The sequence below is a fragment of the Dendrobates tinctorius genome, unplaced genomic scaffold (genome assembly GCF_039654945.1).
Source record: "Dendrobates tinctorius isolate UK_male_01 unplaced genomic scaffold, ASM3965494v1 ptg000143l, whole genome shotgun sequence".
Classification (NCBI taxonomy): Eukaryota; Metazoa; Chordata; class Amphibia; order Anura; family Dendrobatidae; genus Dendrobates; species Dendrobates tinctorius.
Window position 1 is genome coordinate 35,361,458 of NW_027361810.1, and position 20,177 is coordinate 35,381,634.

The following is a 20,177-nucleotide window of genomic DNA, read 5'->3' on the forward strand; positions in this document are numbered from 1 at the left end:
TCATTTACTGAGCACAGGTGAGTATGTATACTAGGATTGGGTGCATTATATGACCAGGCAACAAAAATTTTGTCTTGCCAAAATCTGACCATTCTGTGTCTTTAAATGATTAATATTTGTGCTTTGATGGCAATTTATTTTCTTAACCTAAAGCACATTTTGGAAAGTTTCAGCTTTTCAAAAGAATAATTTATACAACCAATGGATGAATTTAACGTCAGGTTATAAGCTTTTATTTACATAGCATGGATAAGTGGCATAACTTCTGTCAGGGAGTGTAGCGTATATGTCCAGCTCTTTGCGCGTGCTTTAAAGTCGTTAGCTTAAAAAAGAAATTTGATCTGAGAATTATCCTATGTGTTAGATAGATAGATAATACAGTAGAGTGTTACACCGAACCACGTTGCATGTGAATTTGTGGACCCACTGTTCCACAGGGCTGGACGTACCCAGGAAGGGTCACAACTAAATAGCTACCTTGGTGTTGAATGATGCCTCTAGTAGTGAGGTCAGGCTTGTGTGGCAGATAGCCACCATGTACCACTCCTGGGCAAAGTCCGGTACTGTAGCTGTTGACTCCAGGAGGCAGGTACTCTGACACTGATAAGAGCTAGGTCTCTGTTCAGACTAGTAAGTTCTGACACCTCTACAGAGTGGTTACATATCCCAACTCGTCCCGGGGACTAGGTTCAGGCACTGGCCACTCGGGGACCAGGGGACTATGGATATAGGACTGGTCACACTTGGATCAGGGGACTTCAGATACAGGACTGGCCACACATAAGCTGATAGCATTTACTATATGCGCACACTGCCCCTTTAAGATCAGGGGAGCTTGCACAGTAGGAGTGCTGCCACAACTGCGGCTTGCACACAGGAAGCAGGAGCACACCGGGGATCGTTTCAGGGGTCATGCCGAGGGCCAGGGCAGTGAGTAAGCTGGCGTACCTGCATGGAGGGATAAGGTGACACAATGCAGAGGCACCAGCAAAAGCTCTACAGTACACTCCCTTACACCCCCTCTTGAATAAACCTGTAAGGACTCTCTGCAGAGAATTTGGAGCTCAACACCTCTTAACAGACTCCCACGACTTCTTTTAAGGACCAGGACTTCTTATGTCCACTAGAAAAAAAGTGTCACCTCTCACCATCTTCAAAACTAAAAGCACAGAATGACAAATGTGCAAAAATACCTTGCAGTAAGAAATATGACAGTAGTCAGCAAGTGCTGATAAAAGGTAATAACAAATACAGGGTATTTAGTCGTTATGTTTTTTTGCAAAAAAAAGTATGCCAAGCTGCTCCACCTCGTCAAGGTAACCCGTATTGAAGCAGTCCCTATCTAATGTATTTAAAACCTGAACATATGAACAGTGTCTAAATGAGCAGGATTAAGACAGGCACTTTCTAGTATGGGCGCGAGGTGCAAGACAGCTCCTTATGTGCATGTCACACAAGAGAGGGGTGGGGTCTGTGTTTCAGTCAGGGTGGTGTGAACATTGTCTAACAGACTTGTTCGCATTTGTGCATGTCACATGTGTGTTTTTAATCTTCAAAACTAGTATGCTTCTTTCCATTAAGCCATCCTAAGCAGAGGACGAAGCTGACGTAGTACCAGGAACTGGGCATTGGGAAGTCACTCTGTATGTTGACACTCCAAAGAATTCAAGGACCAACTGGAGTTCCTCCACCTGGTTGGTGGATTGTGGAGACTTGGCAGATGCCACTGCCTTGACGCCACTGTAGAGACTGAAGAAACCTCCTCTTGTCCTGTCTTCAGCCTGGTCTCCAAGACGACAAGTCCACAAGATGGTGAGCTTATTGGGGCAGATTATTGGTGCAATCATCTCACTCACTCTACAATAGCTAAAAAGTTCACAGGCATTACAGTGGAGAATGTGGGCTAGGGCACAACAGGTTACAGTCTTTCCCTCAGGTACCAGACATAGCTTCAGCCCTAGCACTCGTTCCTGTTAGAGTATTTTTTCCTTCTGTCTCCACTACCTGTAGGAATCCCTGTACACCAATGGCAGCGCACCCGGATTCCATCATCCTCCTCCTTTGAGAATCCACGTCTATCTTCCGCTGCAGGCCTGCAGGTGTGATGTGCCCGATTGTCCCGGCACCAATCTCGAGATACCGGTAACAGTCCATTGCCAAACAGCCCATGTGCATATCTCAAGTTCATCTCCTGTACTTTTGCTTAAACAAGAGCAGTTTTCTTGGTCAGAACCGCACAACTAGCATCCATATGTGTCCATGATTATCTATAACAATGGCTTTAGGCCCACACAACAATGGCTCATCAGTCCATGATGACAGTTCATATGATCCTTCATTCGTCTTTTATAACAAGGGTATAATCAATACAGTCCATATAGTCCTGACCTGGCTGGATCATCAGGTCATCCAGTTACTCCCCCTTTTGCTGGTAATATTTCTTTTTGGTAGCATAGTCCATAGTGACAAAAAGGGTCTTGTGTCCTTTGAGATTTCAAAGTCCATTAATACAGCAGGAGAATGTGCATTCGTGCTCAAAAACAAACTGGGAGGGGAAAAAACACAACTTTTCTGGCCGTCCTGGCCGACAGCAGGATCCCCGTCACTTATTAGCACCTCCTGCCCTCAGGAATGTGGAATAATTCCTTCTTTTTCTTGAGCCGCATCTTCACTTGCGGCCGTGATCATACCCAGGCCTCTTGGACCCCGGTCTCCCTGACATGGGGGGGCGCTCCCTGACCCTGGTGGATGATTATGGTTGTGTTGGAGGACTCACTGGATGATGACCGTCCACTTGCTTTCCAGGCACTTTCTCCAAGGAGTATGGGGCTCAGGGGATTAAACGGAGCCTCTCTCGCTTCTGCTAAACTTCTGGATTCTGGGGCAAAGGGGAGTCCTCTTTGATAGGGAGAGCAGCCTTTGCCTGCGACTGTTCAACTTTCTGTGTCGACGCCACCTGATAGCCCTTTTCCAAAGAGGACATGGTGACAGCCAACGTGTAATATCCTCTAGGCCAGTCCTCTTTAATAAAGAGCACACAGCCCCACTCTTGCTGAGGCATGTGAAATTGGACTGACCCCCACATTGAAGTAGACATTGTGTCTGGTGCAGGCCTCTCTTATAAACCCATACCCTTGGGTTGGATTGAAGCGGAGGACAAGGCCGCTTGTCATCTGGCCGGACATGGCTCTCCTACCCCTGATGCAGTAACTACACCAAGATCTTCCTCTCCCTCTGCCTTTTCTCTTCTACCACCCCTGCTATCTGCTCAGCTCTCTTGGGGGTTAGGGACTGAGGTCTCCTCCATGTACACCTGAGGATAGAGGCTTTAGATAAACTCACCTCACTTGGTCCAACAACTAGTCACGGGCCCCCCTCTGCCGCAGGGGCTTTGGTAGCAGAGCCACTACTGTTCTTCTCCCGTTCTCCACTTCCGGCTGTTTCATGAAATTTTTCAGCACCATTTTTGTCCAGACCACTTCTAATAGCTCATTTTTTTCTGTTGAACCGCAATTCAGAAGCAATGTCTGATTTTCTTTAGTTGATATTCAGTAAAACTTGAAAACGTTAACTTGAAAATTACTTTTGTCAGTTGCAATTTTTTTTCATAGACCATAGTGTTTTTTTTTTTTTTACTTTACTATAATGTCCCAGAGGGAGGGGTGACCAGTGAGGAGCAGCTGCCGTCACAACAGCCAACTGATGTCTTCCTGTCTGCAGTTCGTGGTGAGGGGGCATGGTGTGGGCATGGCCTCTGGCCTCTAGCAGCAGCCAGGTCCTTGATAATGTCTCCTTAACTGCATGGCTACTAGCAGGGAACAGGCCATGCTTCCGTCACCTCCCCTCACCTGAAGACAGAGAGACAGGGACATGACAGCAGTGTGCAGCCCATGCCTATCAGTCACTCTCCTTATAATAGCTGTTTCTCTGCATAGAACAGGGGGTATGGCCATGCTCCCTCTTCTCAGACGGGCTGTTACAGTGGGGAGCTGAACACTGGTTTGTGAGGTAATGACCCAGATGGGATGGTAGAGCAGTGAGGAACAGCTGCTGTCACACAAAGTTACAAGAGTTATACAGATATTTCAAGTTCACTGGGCATCTTATAGTTTATGAGGGCAGGGACAGCACAAAAATGTTTTATCTCCTTGGAGTACCCCTTAAACTCTTTTCCAAACATACTACACCCCCTGCTCGGACATGCCACACTCTTTGTTTTGTCCGAAATGCAAAATAAATATGGTTGAAGGAATGTAAGTCAGGTGTTTTTTTTTTTACAAAACTTATGTAAGAATTCTGTCTCATTAAATGAAAATTGCAAATTTTCTACAGATGACATTTTAGTACTTCATTTGTGGTGCCCTGCTTGTGCCACTGTAAAAAAACAGCTACTTATGATGATGCTTTTAGGTGTTATAAATACCCAACATGTGGTCCTTATCTTTGCCTGAGCATGACAACACAGGGCTTCAGGATTGAGAGTACCCTGCACATTTGAAAGCTTAATGGGTGATTTGTATAATAATCCATAGATTTGTGTTATGCTTTAAAGCAATCTATAAAGCTACAGAACTTGATCCAAGAGATCAGTTCCTCCAATGTACTTTATTATAGACCAGGCTGCATTCTAGCTTCGGGTTATTGTGCAAACGTAGCAAGCCAGGAAGCTTTTTTTGTATTTTATCAAGGTGCAGTGTTTTTATTACATTTTTCATCCCTGCAAATATTTAAAACCAGCTGTGGAGAATATTGGAGACATAAGTCCATGTCAATCATCTGTATACTATTGGGCATGGAATTATAAAAACTCATGCAGCACACACTGTGGTAACATGACACCTGGTCAGCTTCAAACAAAGGGATTCACCCTCCTCCTTGCTAGCTGGTATGCAACCTTCTACAGGAAGACCCCTTGTGGATCCAAGTCATGGAGCCTGAGTCCTTTGTTCAGCGAGCTAGGATTTCATAAAGGAGTTATGGAAATACTATACATTCTAGCTGTACAATGTATATATTTCAGAGATCCTCAGAACAGTGTAAGTGCCTGCCTGGATCTTGAGTCATTTTAACACACATGTGAAGGGAGCTACATAGAACAGCCACTAGCAGCTAGGTAGCAAAATTGTGTTTAGTCTCTATGAGTAGCAGGGGCCTGGTAGGATCCGATAGCACCAGAATCGCTGTCCTATGACATCTCAGAAAGGAGTTATGATCTTTCATAGGTTTTAGGCCTTGAGTAAGGCACCGCCGAAACACGCGTCGGGGCGGGTGGGTATGTCCAGGAAGGTGTTCTATTATATACAAGGTATTTAAACACATCATCACGCAATTATGATACTTTTGCTATGGATGTAGCTTTACTTTGGTCCGTCTCCGGTACAATATCTGGGCTATTTTTTGCCGTGTTATATATTGCTATTACCTATGTATAAAGGGGACATCTGATGTATGGATATTATCCCTAAGTATCAATACCTTGATTACTATTGTCCTTTGTACACTTTTTCTCTGGACATACCCACTCTGGGCCTATTTTTATGATGTTGGAATCATCAGGTTCCATCTTCTAGCCCTATTTTGTCTGTTTGTCAGTAAACATTTTAATATAATAAAGCTACTATTATCCCTTTTGACCTTATGACTGTCTGGTTTTGGTGTTTTCTCTCTAATTATGTGTAGTTACATCTCTTATTATGTGTAAAGCCCTGTCTAATTACAGTTGTGCTCAAAAGTTTACATACCCCGGCAGAAGTTTAGGTTTCTTGGCCTTTTACAGAGAATATGAATAAGGCCTCTTTCACACATCTGGATTTTGCCATCAGGCGCAATCCGGCATGTGTGTAAAGAAACGGATCCATTTTTTTTTTTCAGCTGGATGCGTTTTTTTGTCATTGAATAGCACATGAGCCGGATCGCTCCGCATGTGCTTCCGTTTGTTCCGGTTTTTACCGGATCCGGCTGAAATCTGCTGTCCAGCGGCCGGACAGAACCCGTGCTGCAATGTTTTTTTTGTCCGTCGAAAAAAGCCGGACATGCACGCATGCGGCACTTCCGGCTCTGTGGGCCAATGAAAGGCAATGGTAACGTCCGGCAGCCAGATCAGGCTTTTACCAGATCCGGCCACCGCTTGCAGTTTTCCTCCTCTGCGCATGCCCGGATATCTCTCTCTCTCTCTCTCTCTCTCTCGAAAAGTGGTCTTCCCCGGTACTGCGGTGACGACTGCCGAGTCCGCCATAAGTTGCGCCGCAGCTACTTCCGCTGCCTCCGCTTCCGGCCGTCCGGCTTTTCGCCACACACCGCCGGAATCTCCCCGACGGATGTGCGGATGTGTGAAAGTAGCCTAACACCAAACCTTTTTCTCCAGTCATGGTTAGTGGTTGAGTGAAGCCATTTATTGTCAAACTACTGTGTTTTCTCTTTTAAAATCATAATGACAACCCAAAACATCCAAATGAATCTGATCAAAAGTTTACATACCCTGGTGATTTTGGCCTGATAATATGCACAGAAGTTGACACAAATGGGTTTAAATGGCTACTAAAGGTAGCATCCTCACCTGTGACCTGTTTGCTTGTACTGAGTGTGTGTGCATAAAAGCTGAGTGAGTTTCTGAGATCCAGGCAGATCCAGAAAGACTGGAGAAGAGCAAATGTTGTTCCTATCTTCAAAAAGGGGAAGAAGGTGGACCCAGGCAACTATAGGCCGGTGAGTCTGACTTCTATACCAGGAAAGATCTTTGAACAAATTATTAAACAACATGTATGTCAGTACCTGGATAAGAATGAAGTGATTAAACAGAGTCAGCATGGGTTTGTAACTAATAAGTCATGTCAGACTAACTTAATTTCCTTCTATGACAGAATCACTGATTGGGTGGATCAAGGAAATGCTGTAGATATAGTATATCTTGACTTCAGCAAAGCATTTGACAAAGTACGAGGGGCGATCAAAAAGTAATGATAATCAATGATAAACACAATGAATATAGTCAAAAAATTTTTTTATTTTTCTATATAGTCTCCTAACAAGTCTATACATTTAGTCCATCTCTTTTCTAAACTTAGAATTCCCTTCGAAAAAAATTCTTGATCTTGACCCTCAAAAATCTCCCCAACAGCGGTTATCACGTCGCTATTGTCATCAAATTTCTTGCCCCGGAGGTGTTCCTTGAGCCGAGGAAAGAGAAAGAAGTCACTGGGGGCTAGATCTGGCGAATGGGGGGGTGTTCCACCAGTTCAAAGCCCGCTTCTTGAATGGTAGCCATGGCAACTGCAGCTTTGTGAGCCGGTGCGTTATCTTGGTGAAACAGCACTCCAGCCCGCAGTTTGCCGCGCCTTTTCTCCTTGATAGCCTCCCGCAATCTTCTTATTTGTTCTGCGTAGTAGGAGCCCGTAATAGTTGCTCCCTTCTCCAAAAAGTGCACCATAATAATTCCTTCAGCGTCCCAAAAAATGGACGCCATAACCTTCCCTGCTGAGCTTGACACTTTGAATTTCTTCGGCGTCGGTTTGTCGGCTCGTTTCCATGTCATCAATTGTTTAGTTTCGGGATCAAAGTGGTGGATCCAGGTCTCATCCATGGTCAAAAAAGTGACAAAAAATTCTCCTTGTCTGCTTGGAACTTTTCGAGATTTGCTATTGAAACGTCAATTCGTTTCTTCTTTTGCTCGTCGGTTAACATTTTTGGCAACCAACGCACGGAGACCTTTTTCATATGCAATTCTTTTGCAAGGATTCTTTGAATACTGCCATATGAGATCCCTGTGACCTCAGCTACATGCCTGATAGTCATTCTTCGATCTGCCAACACAACTTCTTCAACTTTTTTCACGTTTTCTTCATTGAGGGACGTGGATGGGTGTCCTTCGCGATGTTCATCTTCCGTCGATGTTCTTCCCAGCTTAAATTCCTTGGCCCAGAGTGCAACTGTGGAATATGGTGGAGAAGAGTCCCCCAATGTTTCTATCAAGTCGCTGTGTATGTCTTTGGTAGACATTTTTTTCAAGCAGAGGTATTTGATGACAGCTCTGAGCTCGTTTTTTTCCATTTTGATGTTCACTCCTTGGCAGTTCATATTCAAATGAATGTAGCTAGTACTGTAGTAGGGAATCGTGGCCTATTTAAGTGATTTTTTTTTCCTGGACTAGTGGGTACCTAAGAGAGAAGAAAACATTTTATTTTAATTACTGTGTGCAATAGAAATAACCGATTATCATTACTTTTGGATCACCCCTCGTATCTCACACAATCCTTATTGAAAAAATGACTAAGTATGGAATGGACCAGGCAACTGTTAGGTGGATTCATAACTGGCTTACTGATCGGACCCAAAGAGTGGTCGTAAATGGCTGCACATCCAGTTGGAAGAATGTCTCAAGTGGGGTATCACAGGGCTCTGTCCTGGGCCCTGTATTGTTCAACATCTTTATCAATGATTTAGATGAAGGAATTGAGGGTAAACTGATTAAATTTGCTGATGACACAAAGCTAGGAGGGATAGCTAATACTAGAGAAGAGAGAGAGAGGATTCAAAAAGATATAAATAAACTGGAGAAGTGGGCAGCAACTAACAGAATGGTTTTTAACAGGGAAAAATGCACAGAGTCCAGGAGGACCAGGCTTGCACTTTCCCTGCCAGACAGATAAGACTTAACTGCACTCCAGCAGCACACTGACATTTGGCTTTACAGGGACATACAAAAAGCGCCCTCCAATCAAAGTACAGACAATCTTTGAGCACGTAACTGATGAAGGTCTGAACTGACAGAAACGTTTTGTTTGGTACTACAAATAACCTGTTCCATTTAAGCATTTAAGTTGAGTGCCAGGTTTTCATTATACTATATATGGTTTGGGAACCTACCTCGGCACCACCACAGTTGTGCACACAGTGTTTTTTCCTCTTTCAATAGAAGTCTTGAAACAGAGGCTGGACAGATATCTGTGTGGGATGATTTAGCGAATCCTGCTTTGAGCAGGGGGTTGGACCAGATGGCCCAGGAGGTCCCTTCCAACTCTACGATTTTAAGATTCTTGCATCTTTCATCCAGCCACTGACGTTTCTGGATTGTGAGTCATGGGGAAAGCAAAAGAATTGTCAATGGATCTACTGGAAAAGGTAGTTGAACTGTAAAATATGGGAAAGGGATGAAAAAAGATATCCAAGGAATTGATAATGCCAGTCAGCAGCGTTCAAACTGTGATTAGCAAATGGAAAATCAGGGACTCTGTAAAAACAAAACCACGGTCAGGTAGACCAACAAAAATTTTGTTCACAACTGCCAGGAAAATTGTTTTGGATGCAAAGAAAAACCCACAAATAACAAGCTGAAATGCCTGACTCTCTGAAAGCTAGCGGCTTGGCTGTTTCAAGATGCACAATAAGGAGGCACTTGAAGAAAAATGGGCTGCGTGGTCGAGTCACCAGAAGAAAACCATTACTGCGCAAATGCCAAAAAGGATCTTGCCTACAATACGCAAAACTGCACAGAGATAAGCCTCAAAACTTCTGCAACAAGGTAATTTGGAGTGATGAGATCAAAATTGAACTTTTTGGCCACAACCATAAACACTACATTTGGAGAGAGGTCAACAAGGCCTATGATGAAAGGAACACCATTCCTACTGTAAAGCACGGAGGTGGATGGCTGATGTTTTGGGTATGTGTGAGCCTCAAAGGCACAGGAAACTTGGTCAAAGTTGAAGGAAAGATGAATGCAGAATGTTATCAGCAAATACTGTAGGCAAATTTGAAATCATCAGCCAGGAAGTTAAACATGGCACGTACCTGGACATTCCAACATGACAATGATCCAAAACACAAGGCCAAGTCGACTTATCATTTGCTACAGCAGAACAAAGTGAAGCTTCTGGAGTGATGATCTCAGGCTCCTGACCTCAATATCATTGAGCCACTTCAGGCTAGACAGCCCAGGAATTTACAGGAACTGGAGGCTTTTTGCCAAGAAGAGTGGGCAGCTTTACCATCTGAGAAAACAAAGAACCTCATCTACAACTACCACAAAAGACTTTAAGCTGTCATTGATGTTAGAGGGGGCAATACATGGTATTAAGAAATGGGATATGTGAACTTTTGATCAGGGTCATTTGGATGTTTTTCGTTGTCATTATGATTTAAAAAGAGAAAACACAGTAGTTTGACAATAAATGACTTCACCCAACCACTACCCATGAGTGGAGAAAAAGTTTTGGTGTTATCATTCATATTCTCCGAAAAAAAGGCCAAGAATTTTTCTGCCGGGTAATGTAAACTTTTGAGCACAACTGTATATAGTTTTGCCCCTTTATACATAGCGTCCTCTCTTGTTTTATATATTATGATGACTGATGCAGATGCTTATGACTAAAACAGTCCATCAGTCCATAACAAATTGCTTCCCTTCAGACACCTTCTTTACTGCACTTTATTCCTTTAAATCCTTCCTACTACCAATCCCATGCTGCATCAGCGTAACTTCACATGAGTTGCTCCCAAATATAATCTCTTAAAAACACTTGTGACATGCACAAATGTGAACAAGTCGGTCGGACAGTGTTCACACCACCCACTGACTGAAACACAAAAAGAAAACACAGACAAATGAGCAAAAGTACCCTTCAGTAAAAAATATGACAGTAGCCAGCAAGTGCTGGTAAAAAGATAACAAATAAAGAGTATTTAGTCAATACGTTTTTTTGCAAAAAAATGTATACCAAACCACTCCACCTTGTCAAGGTAACCCTTATTGGAGCAGTCCCTATCTAATGTATTTAAAACCTGAACATATGAACAGTGTCTAAATGAACAGGATTCAGTCAGGCGCTTCCTAGTATGGGCACGTGGTGTAAGACCGCTCTTTATGTGCATGTCACACGAGAGGGGTGGGGTCTCTCAAACCATGCATAAGCAAGGAAAAAATGGATTAAAAACACATGTGACATGCACAAATGTGAACAAGTCGGTCGGACAGTGTTCACACCACCCACTGACTGAAACACAAAAAGAAAACACAGAATGACAAATGTGCAAAAATACCCTGCAGTAAAAAATATGACAGTAGCCAGCAAGTGCTGGTAAAAAGATAGCAAATAAAGGGTATTTAGTCAATACTTTTTTTGCAAAAAAAAGTATACCAAGACACTCGTATTGCCTAAATACCCTGTATTTGTTATCTTTTTATCAGCACTTGCTGGCTACTGTCACATTTTTTACTGAAGGGTACTTTTGCACTTTTGTCATTCTGTGTTTTCTTTTTGTGTTTGTCAGTGGGTGGTGTTAACACTGTCCGACCGACTTGTTCACCTTTGTGCATGTCACATGTGTTTTTAATCCATTTTTTCCTTGCTTATGCATGGTTTGAGAGACCCCACCCCTCTCTTGTGTGACATGCACATAAAGATCCATCTTACACCACGTGCCCATACTAGGAAGCGCCTGTCTGAATCCTGTTCATTTAAACACTGTTCATATGTTCAGGTTTTAAATACATTAGATAGGGACTGCTCCAAAAAGGGTTACCTTGGCGAGGTAGAGTGGCTTGGTATACATTTTTTTGCAAAAAATCGTATTGACTAAATACCCTTTATTTGTTATCTTTTTACCAGCACTTGCTGGCTACTGTCATATTTTTTACTGAAGGGTATTTTTGCACATTTGTCATTCTGTGTTTTCTTTTTGTGTTTCAAATATAATCTCTGCCTGCTAGAGTGAAACTGATTATCCTTATGACTACATTCTCCTAAATGATCTAAAAATAACAGAAAATAAGTATACAGTTAGGGAAACTGAACTGTAATCTTCTACAATATACCTGTGATAGGAGAGGTGTGATCATCATCAATAACTGAGATATCAATTTCTGCCTGCTCTGCAATGGAAAAGGTGTATCATACAGCCCATGCAGATTTAATCACCAGCTACAGGTGTATAAAAACCAGTGCATCTTATGGGTCTTGAAAGAATAAACTTGTCCTTTGGTTTGAATACATTGCATTTAGGAACTAGAACAACTTAGTCATGAGGCAGCAAACTATGTAAAGTTACAGAGTGAAGTTGCCAAATGCTGAGGCGCATAGTCTATAAAAGTCACCGAGTTGAGCGAAACGGGTCGGTCAAATTCATAAGTCGCTGACTTTCGCTGAAGTCGGGTTTCATGAAACGAAACCCGACCATAGCGTGAGGTCGGCCACGAGGTCGGCGACCAGAGCGCCAAAGTCGCGTTTCAAATGATGCTTCCAGCGCCCTTTTTCTGCCAATGATGGAGGACGCACAATGTGGGCAACGCGATGACATGGGCATCGGTCACCACCATCTTTGAGAAGGGCATGCAAGTGATTGGCTTGCTTTGTGTGGCATCACAGGGGCTATAAAATGGCGTGCACGCCGACCGCCATCTTACTTCTGCCGATATTAGCATTAGGGAGAGGTTGCAGCTGCTGATTCTGAATAAGGGAGAGCGTTAGGCAGGGAAGAAGAGCAACAAAACTGCTTCTGCTGTTAGCGATTTCCACTGTACAACACAACAGTTTGTGTGCAGTGACAGGGGAGGCTATATTTTTTGTGCATCAGCTCTGTTGGTTATTAGGCTGTCTTATAAGGCTCCCTGATAGCTGCATTGCTGTTTGCACACTGCTGTGCAAACTGCTTTTTTAAAAGCAAAAATACTTTTCTTCCTCTTTTCTGCACAGTTACCAAATGTTCATTTTTCCACACTTTTGTGTGCAGAAGTTCTGCTTATTAGGCTGCCTGCTTCCATACTTGGACTGAGAGCATCATTGTCAGTCTCCTAAAATCTCTAGGGAGATTCAAATTCTCCACAATACTATATACACCTTGTACTTTGTCATACACCAGCCTATTTCAGCCTGTTAAATTGAGGTGTAATGTATAGTGGGCCTGAGATAATAGCTCAGCCTCTTAAAATCTCTAGGGAGATTCAAATTCTCCACAATACTATATACACCTTGTGCCTTGTTTTACAGTACCATATAGCTGGTGGTATATTTTTCCAAAAATGAGGAAGTATGGTGGAAGAGGCCGTGGAAGTGGGCGGGGGTTGCCAGCTGGTACTGATGGTGGTGGGGGTGGTGGTGCATCTGCTGGTAGTGGCAAAAGCACAATAGCACCTAAGGCAGGAGGTGTTGAGCCTGTGTCATCGTCTGGCTCCACAAGGCCTCGAAGGCTCCCTTTTCTGGGAGTAGGTAAACTGCTTTTAAAGCCAGAGCTTCAGGAACAAGTTTTGGCTTACGTTGCTGACACAGCCTCCAGCTCTATCACCTCCTCTTCTGAAGTTTCAAAAAATAAAAGCACTGAGTCGTCAGTGGAGGCTCCTGGTCAGGAACAACACCTTTCCTTGTGCCCTTCACCCCTACCAAAAGTGAAGGATGCGGCAGGCCACACTACAGATTACTCCATGGAGCTCTTTTCACATACAGTTGTGGCCAAAAGTATTGACACCCCTGCAATTTTGTCAGATAATACTCAGTTTCTTCCTAAAAATTATTGCAAACACAAATTCTTTGTTATTATTATCTTCATTTAATTTGTCTTAAATGAAAAAAACACAAAAAGAATTGTCCTAAAGCCAAATTGGATATAATTCCACACCAAACATAAAAAAGAGGGTGGACAAAAGTATTGGAACTGTTCGAAAAATCATGTGACGCTTCTCTAATTTGTGTAATTAACAGCACCTGTAACTTACCTGTGACACCTAACAGGTGTTGGCAATAACTAAATCACACTTGCAGCCAGTTGACATGGATTAAAGTTGACTCAACCTCTGTCCTGTGTCCTTGTGTGTACCACATTGAGCATGGAGAAAAGAAAGAAGACCAAAGAACTGTCTGAGGACTTGAGAAACAAAATTGTGAGGAAGCATGAGCAATCTCAAGGCTACAAGTCCATCTCCAAGGACCTGAATGTTCCTGTGTCTACCAGGCGCAGTGTCATCAAGAAGTTTAAAGCCCATGGCACTGTGGCTAACCTCCCTAGATGTGGACGGAAAAGAAAAATTGACAAGAGATTTCAGCGCAAGATTGTGTGGATGTTGGATAAAGAACCTCGACTAACATCCAAACAAGTTCAAGCTGCCCTGCAGTCCGAGGGTACAACAGTGTCAACCCGTACTATCCGTCGGTGTCTGAATGAAAAGGGACTGTATGGTAGGAGACCCAGGAAGACCCCACTTCTTACCCCGAGACATTAAAAAAGCCAGGCTGGAGTTTGCCAAAACTTACCTGAAAAAGCCTAAAACGTTTTGGAAGAATGTTCTCTGGTCAGATGAGACAAAAGTAGTGCTGTTTGGGCAAAGGCATCAACATAGAGTTTATAGGAGAAAAAAGGAGGCATTCAAAGAAAAAAACATGGTCCCTACAGTCAAACATGGCGGAGGTACCCTGATGTTTTGGGGTTGCTTTGCTGCCTCTGGCACTGGACTGCTTGACCGTGTGCATGGCATTATGAAGTCTAAAGACTACCAACAAATTTTGCAGCATAATGTAGGGCCCAGTGTGAGAAAGCTGGGTCTCCCTCAGAGGTCATGGGTCTTCCAGCAGGACAATGACCCAAAACACACTTCAAAAAGCACTAAAAAATGGTTTGAGAGAAAGCACTGGAGACTTCTATGGTGGCCAGCAATGAATCCAGACCTGAATCCCATAGAACACCTGTGGAGAGATGTAAAAATGGCAGTTTGGAGAAGGCACCCTTCTAATATCAGGGACCTGAAGAAGTTTGCCAAAGAAGAATGGTCTAAAATTCCAGCAGAGCATTGTAAGAAACTCATTAATGGTTACCGGAAGTGGTTGGTCGCAGTTATCTTGGCTAAAGATTGTGCAACCAAGTATTAGGCTGAGGGTGCCAATATTTTTGTCTGGCCCATTTTTGGAGTTTTGTGTGAAATGATCAATGTTTTGCTTTTTGCTTAATTCTCTTTTGTGTTTTTTCATTTAAGACAAATTAAATGAAGATAATAATACCAAAGAATTTGTGATTTCAATAATTTTCAGGAAGAAACTGAGTATTATCTGACAAAATTGCAGGGGTGTCAATACTTTTGGCCACAACTGTACTACGCCTGGGTTATCAAGTCAAATCGTGAATTCCCCAGTCCAAGAGGAATCTGACATGGAGTGTGGGTGGCCAGCCAGAGCAGTGGGGTAAATCGGTACCGGGCCGGTGTCTCAGAGGGATGTGTCACGGTAGTGGTGACCCGGTCCGTGGGCCTGGGTGTCCATGCAAAGGGGTGAATAACGTTTATAGGTGAATGATACGTGACTCCACCTGTGGTTTCTGATCAGATTGACCAGCGCTGCAGTGTCGCTTCTCTGGGACAGATGTTGTGGTGCAGCTAAGATGTAGAAGCCCTGCACAGGTAGGGCCATAGTCGCAGGGCAGATGAAAGAGTTGGTAGATGGTGTGCAGTGCAGGATGTAGCAGAGCCATGCGCCAGGCGCAGGAGAAAGATGACAGACACAGTCGTGCAGTTCCTTTACCTGTACTTGGTAAGTGCCATACAGGACCCAGAGTACAGATGGAGGAGTTGGTCAGCCTGGAAGCAAATTAGGAATCCTCTCTCTGCAGATAGGTAGTGTGGCCTCCGTTCTAGCGCTTATCAGAGGTGCTCACAGTACTGAGTTCACTGAAGTTCCCCCTGTTGACTCTCTTTCGAAACTTTCTCGTATGGCAGGCAGCCGTAGCCTTTTCCTTCTGGCTCACACAAGTCGCTGCTGGGGCCTCTGAGCCTTAGTTGGGAACAGAGCATTTACAGCTGCTACTTCCTCCGGTTTCTGCTGCAGGACCATCAGTGTCCCTACAAACTCAGAGACCGGAATCCCGACCATGCGCTCCAGCTAGAAGTGAGCCTTATATCTGCTCATCCTCCAGCTCCCTTTCTCACATCCACACACTTCCCCTTCCCTTCTCAGACTGCCCTAACTTCCCTCCCCCTGAACACAGAGAGCAGCTCCTCAGCAGTCAGATTTCAGAGCTCTCCCTGCTGGCCTGGAGTGGGAACTGTGTTGTGTGTTGGTTTAACTGCTAGAGAGATCCTTAGTTGCTCCCAAGCATGACATCACACTCCCTAGGAGGAAGGTAATGCCACTGTGGCGACCGTACTCCTGGGGGTGCTACAAGTGCACTGATGCCCAGCCACTGCTAGATGATTCTGCTGGTACATTGACCCAGACCACTAAATTCCCCTCACACTCTACACAGCCAGAATCTGACCCTGATGAAACTCAGGTTCCCCTTCCCGCATACTATACCACCTTACACGGTGACAAAGAGGAAGATGCAGATGAAAGTGCAGGTTCCTTGAGCAGGTGGGGGAGCATACTCATGGGCGACCGCACTGGCACAGGGCCCCTCATAGTACGCAAAAGTGTCTCTGCCGGTGCCCACCCGCCGTCAGAAACACTGCCGTACTATGAGGGGCCCTGTGTCAGTGCCGTCACCAACGAGTGGCCCCCACTGCTTGCTTAGGATCACAGCACTTGCAAAGTTGAAATACTTACCTCTCCCTGCTCCACCGCCGTGCGTCTTCCGCGTTTCCTGATAGTGACATTCTGGTCAGAGAGCGCGATGACATTACGCCTGTACACCCTCTGCCTAAACAGTCCAAGTGCAGAGAGATGGAAGATGGGGATGACGAGGAGTCCAGACTAGTACAGGGATTCTCTAGTGAGGAGACTTATTTGATTGTTTTCAATGTTGGGACAGCAATTTTTGGGGAGCACTATACTCTGGAGAATGATATATAGGGCCCATTATACACTAGAGCATTAGAAATGGGGCCCATTATATATGGAGCATTATTTGGGCCCATAAGACAGTGGAGCTTCATCCATGCGGATCAGCATATACTGTAGCATTATGTGGAGCTCATCAAATACTGTATGGAACATTATATGGGACCAATGATTCTGTATGGAGAAATATATGGGCCTCATTACTCTGTATAGCGTACTATGCGGTGGCCATAATACTGTATGGAGTAAGATACTGTCCGCTTTTGGAGCTATTGGAGAATTTAAAATGGATATCAGTCATGTGATGTAAGAAGTGAAGTATTTTTCATTGTACTATACCGCTATTTCTCTGCCGTATCAGAGGATCATGAATTGTGGCATGTGTTAAAGGAGTCCATTGACATTCTTTGGCCCTGGGCCCACAAAAATCTGGAGCCACAACTTTAGCCAAATAACCCCCAGTTTTCAATGCCTAACTATTATTATAAAGTAAATTAAGGTTGACAAGCTTAAGTAATAAAAATTGATGTTTTTGGCATTAAAATGGGCACTGTAGGTGTGTTTCGTGTCCTCCACTCACTGCCGACTTTTCTTCCCCATTGACTTGCGTTGGGTTTTGTGTTTCAGTCGGCCTTCGACTTTTCACGATAAGCGGCCGATTTTGTTCGACCCGAAAAAAGGCAAAGTCGCTCATCTCTAGTCACCAATATTTTTCTGGTTCATTAACTGCAGAGCTCCAAACCTTCTCTTGTATAATATTGGCACAAGAACTATCCACCATGAGCTTAATGGATTGGGTTTCCATGTTTGAGCTGCTGTATGCAAGTCTTACATCACCAAGCACACTGCTAAGAATATGAAGTAATATGAAAAAAGCAGTTGACAGTTTAGGTCAATGCCTTGTACCTCTCATCTGGAAAGCATTCATTGTGTATTTAAGTTATGCCATAATTTATGTGTAGTGCATGGGAATAATAAGTTTTAGAGATTTTTTTTCTAAATATTACACCGTTTCATTACTAAGTTCAATATTGAAATAAATTATGCAAATTTATTTGCAGGTAACGATCAACATTCAAATCTATGCAAATTGAGAACCGAGATTTCAGATTTTTCAGTTATAGACCAGCATCTCCTTGAACTCTTGTCCTGCATATGAATTGGTAATGGTGAAAATCATCAGACTATGCAACAGAGGCTCGTAGCTCTTACCATACATTAGTACCTTCTCCATTCCACTAATATATACATCACTATAGGTAAGCAAGCATGGAAATGGCAATAATCTGTGAATTCATAGTTTCCATCGCTCCCCATAAAATCACTACTATTATTTTTGAATAGGTATGTATGCAAATGATGACCTGTTGCTTTTAAATTATGCAAATAAGGAGGTTTTATATCAATCCTTGGAACCTCCCACTAGGGAATAATTAAAACAAGGCACGGCAAACAAGCTGAAAGCTAATGAGAGGTTGCTTTTAGTTTTCATACGTATGAGTTAATTCGGAGGCCAAATACTTTCCATAACTCTTGCAAAGCACACGTACAAGCTTGCTAATGATAAATCTGCCCTTCGTATTTACATGGTCATTAAGATAGACTGTGCTCTGCAGTGGATGCCCTGCATGCATTAAATGATTCTTTCACTAATACACATTAGACTAAAGAAATTACTAGCTATAACTATGGTTGTTAGGTGAAAATGGCTATCTAAACATAATGACTAAGCTAGATAGGGAAATATAATTGGTCATTTTGTATATAATTGCCTCCACTATTACACAATTTGTGCAACCCAGTGCCCTTCATAATTGTGGTGCAATTTTTCTTGTTATGTTGTTTATAACACAGCAACAAGGTAGGTCACAGAGTTTTCGAGATATTTGAAGTTGGAGCCGTTGTAGAAGAGCTGAATGTATAGCCAGGAGGCATGATAACAAGAACGTACTATTACCTGGGTTTGATGGATATACAACAGATTTCTATTCAAGGGAAAGTGTCAACTTCCAATCATTTAATTTAAAGGGAATTTGTCAATTGGTTTTTGCTACCTCATCTGAGAGCAGTGTAAGGTAGGCAAAAATACTCTTATTCCAACGATGTATCACTTACTTTACTGGGTGCAGCAGTTGTGACACAATCAGAATCCTTAGATGCAGCATGAAGCAGAGCTCAAAAAACAAACCCCGCCCACATCACAGCTCTCTATGTACATTGTATATTGACAGCGAGCTGCTTATTATAGGAGGGGGCGTACTCAATCTAGCTGTCTTGTAAAACCTATTCCAGCAATGGTAATATCATGTTGCTAAAACCTTCATTGTAAGCAAACAGTGCACAGCCTGATAAGTGACACATCTCTAAATTCAGTTTTTCAAACCCTAAATCATGCTATCCTCAGATTACACCTGCAAAAACCTGCTGACAGATACCCTTTAAGGTTCCATGCACATGACACAAATGGTATGGCTTCAATCAATTCCTACAAGCACAATATTGTCCTCTAGAATAATATAAAGTAGCATGCATATGATTGGAAGCACATGGGATCAGATGTTGGTCCATAGCAAGCCACGGGCACCATATTACAGATCAATTCAAAAAGTCCTAACTTTGTGTTGTACTGTAGTGACTCTTTTTGATGGTGATGTCTTGCTTCATTTTTACATAAATTCCAACACATACTGGTTTGCCTTTCCTTGCTTAGTTCCTTTGTTCAACATATCTTGAGATGTAGAGTGCAAATTTACAAGCTTAAAATAAAGTAAAAATATTTTTCGATACTCTGTCAAGTAATGTTTATACTTTGTGTGTACATGTGGTCTAATAAGAGAGAAGAACTTACGGAACTCACCAAGCTGCCACAGGAGAAAGGAATATGGTGTAGGACTATGTAACAGCCGTATCACGTTCACTTACACTTTATGGGTCAGATAAAGTGTATGTGAACGGCTGTTACAGTACCCAGTCCTAAACTATTTAACTCTCTCCCATGAGATGCACTTAATGTATAAGTGCAAATCTTGGGAGAGGATGCTTTAGAGATTTATTCTTATGTGTTTGGGGCTGGTGAAGACGCTATGATGAGCTTATAATTAATTGGGGGTAGGAGAGGATGCTATACAGGGACTTATAATGAATTTGGAGAATAGACTACACATAAGTGGGACATAGAATGAATTGTGGGAAAAGCCACAGTAAATGATTAATTTATATTTGTTGGTCAACAGAAATTATAGTTAATGGGGAACACAGTGCTGGTTTGCTTTAGCTTGGATGGTTGTCAAAATGGGGGACCTCATGCCATTTTTTAAAATTATTAATTAAAAAAAAAATGGCATGGGGACATCTCTATTCTTGATAACCAGCCAATGTAAAGCTGACAGCTGATGGTAATCAGCTGATCAACGGTAATAATCTTACCGC

At 43.0% G+C, this 20,177-nt stretch overlaps 1 long non-coding RNA gene across 1 annotated transcript in view; it reads left to right on the top strand.

Annotated features, from left to right (window-relative positions):
- The first annotated feature begins 1,585 nt into the window (after window positions 1-1,585).
- The window catches only part of LOC141049106 (uncharacterized), a 67,509-nt gene continuing 48,917 nt past the window's right edge, over window positions 1,586-20,177 (top strand). The window contains exons 1-2 of the long non-coding RNA XR_012220256.1: window positions 1,586-1,812; window positions 17,810-18,007. This is a non-coding gene — a long non-coding RNA (uncharacterized lncRNA). The remainder of the gene's footprint in view (window positions 1,813-17,809; window positions 18,008-20,177) is intronic.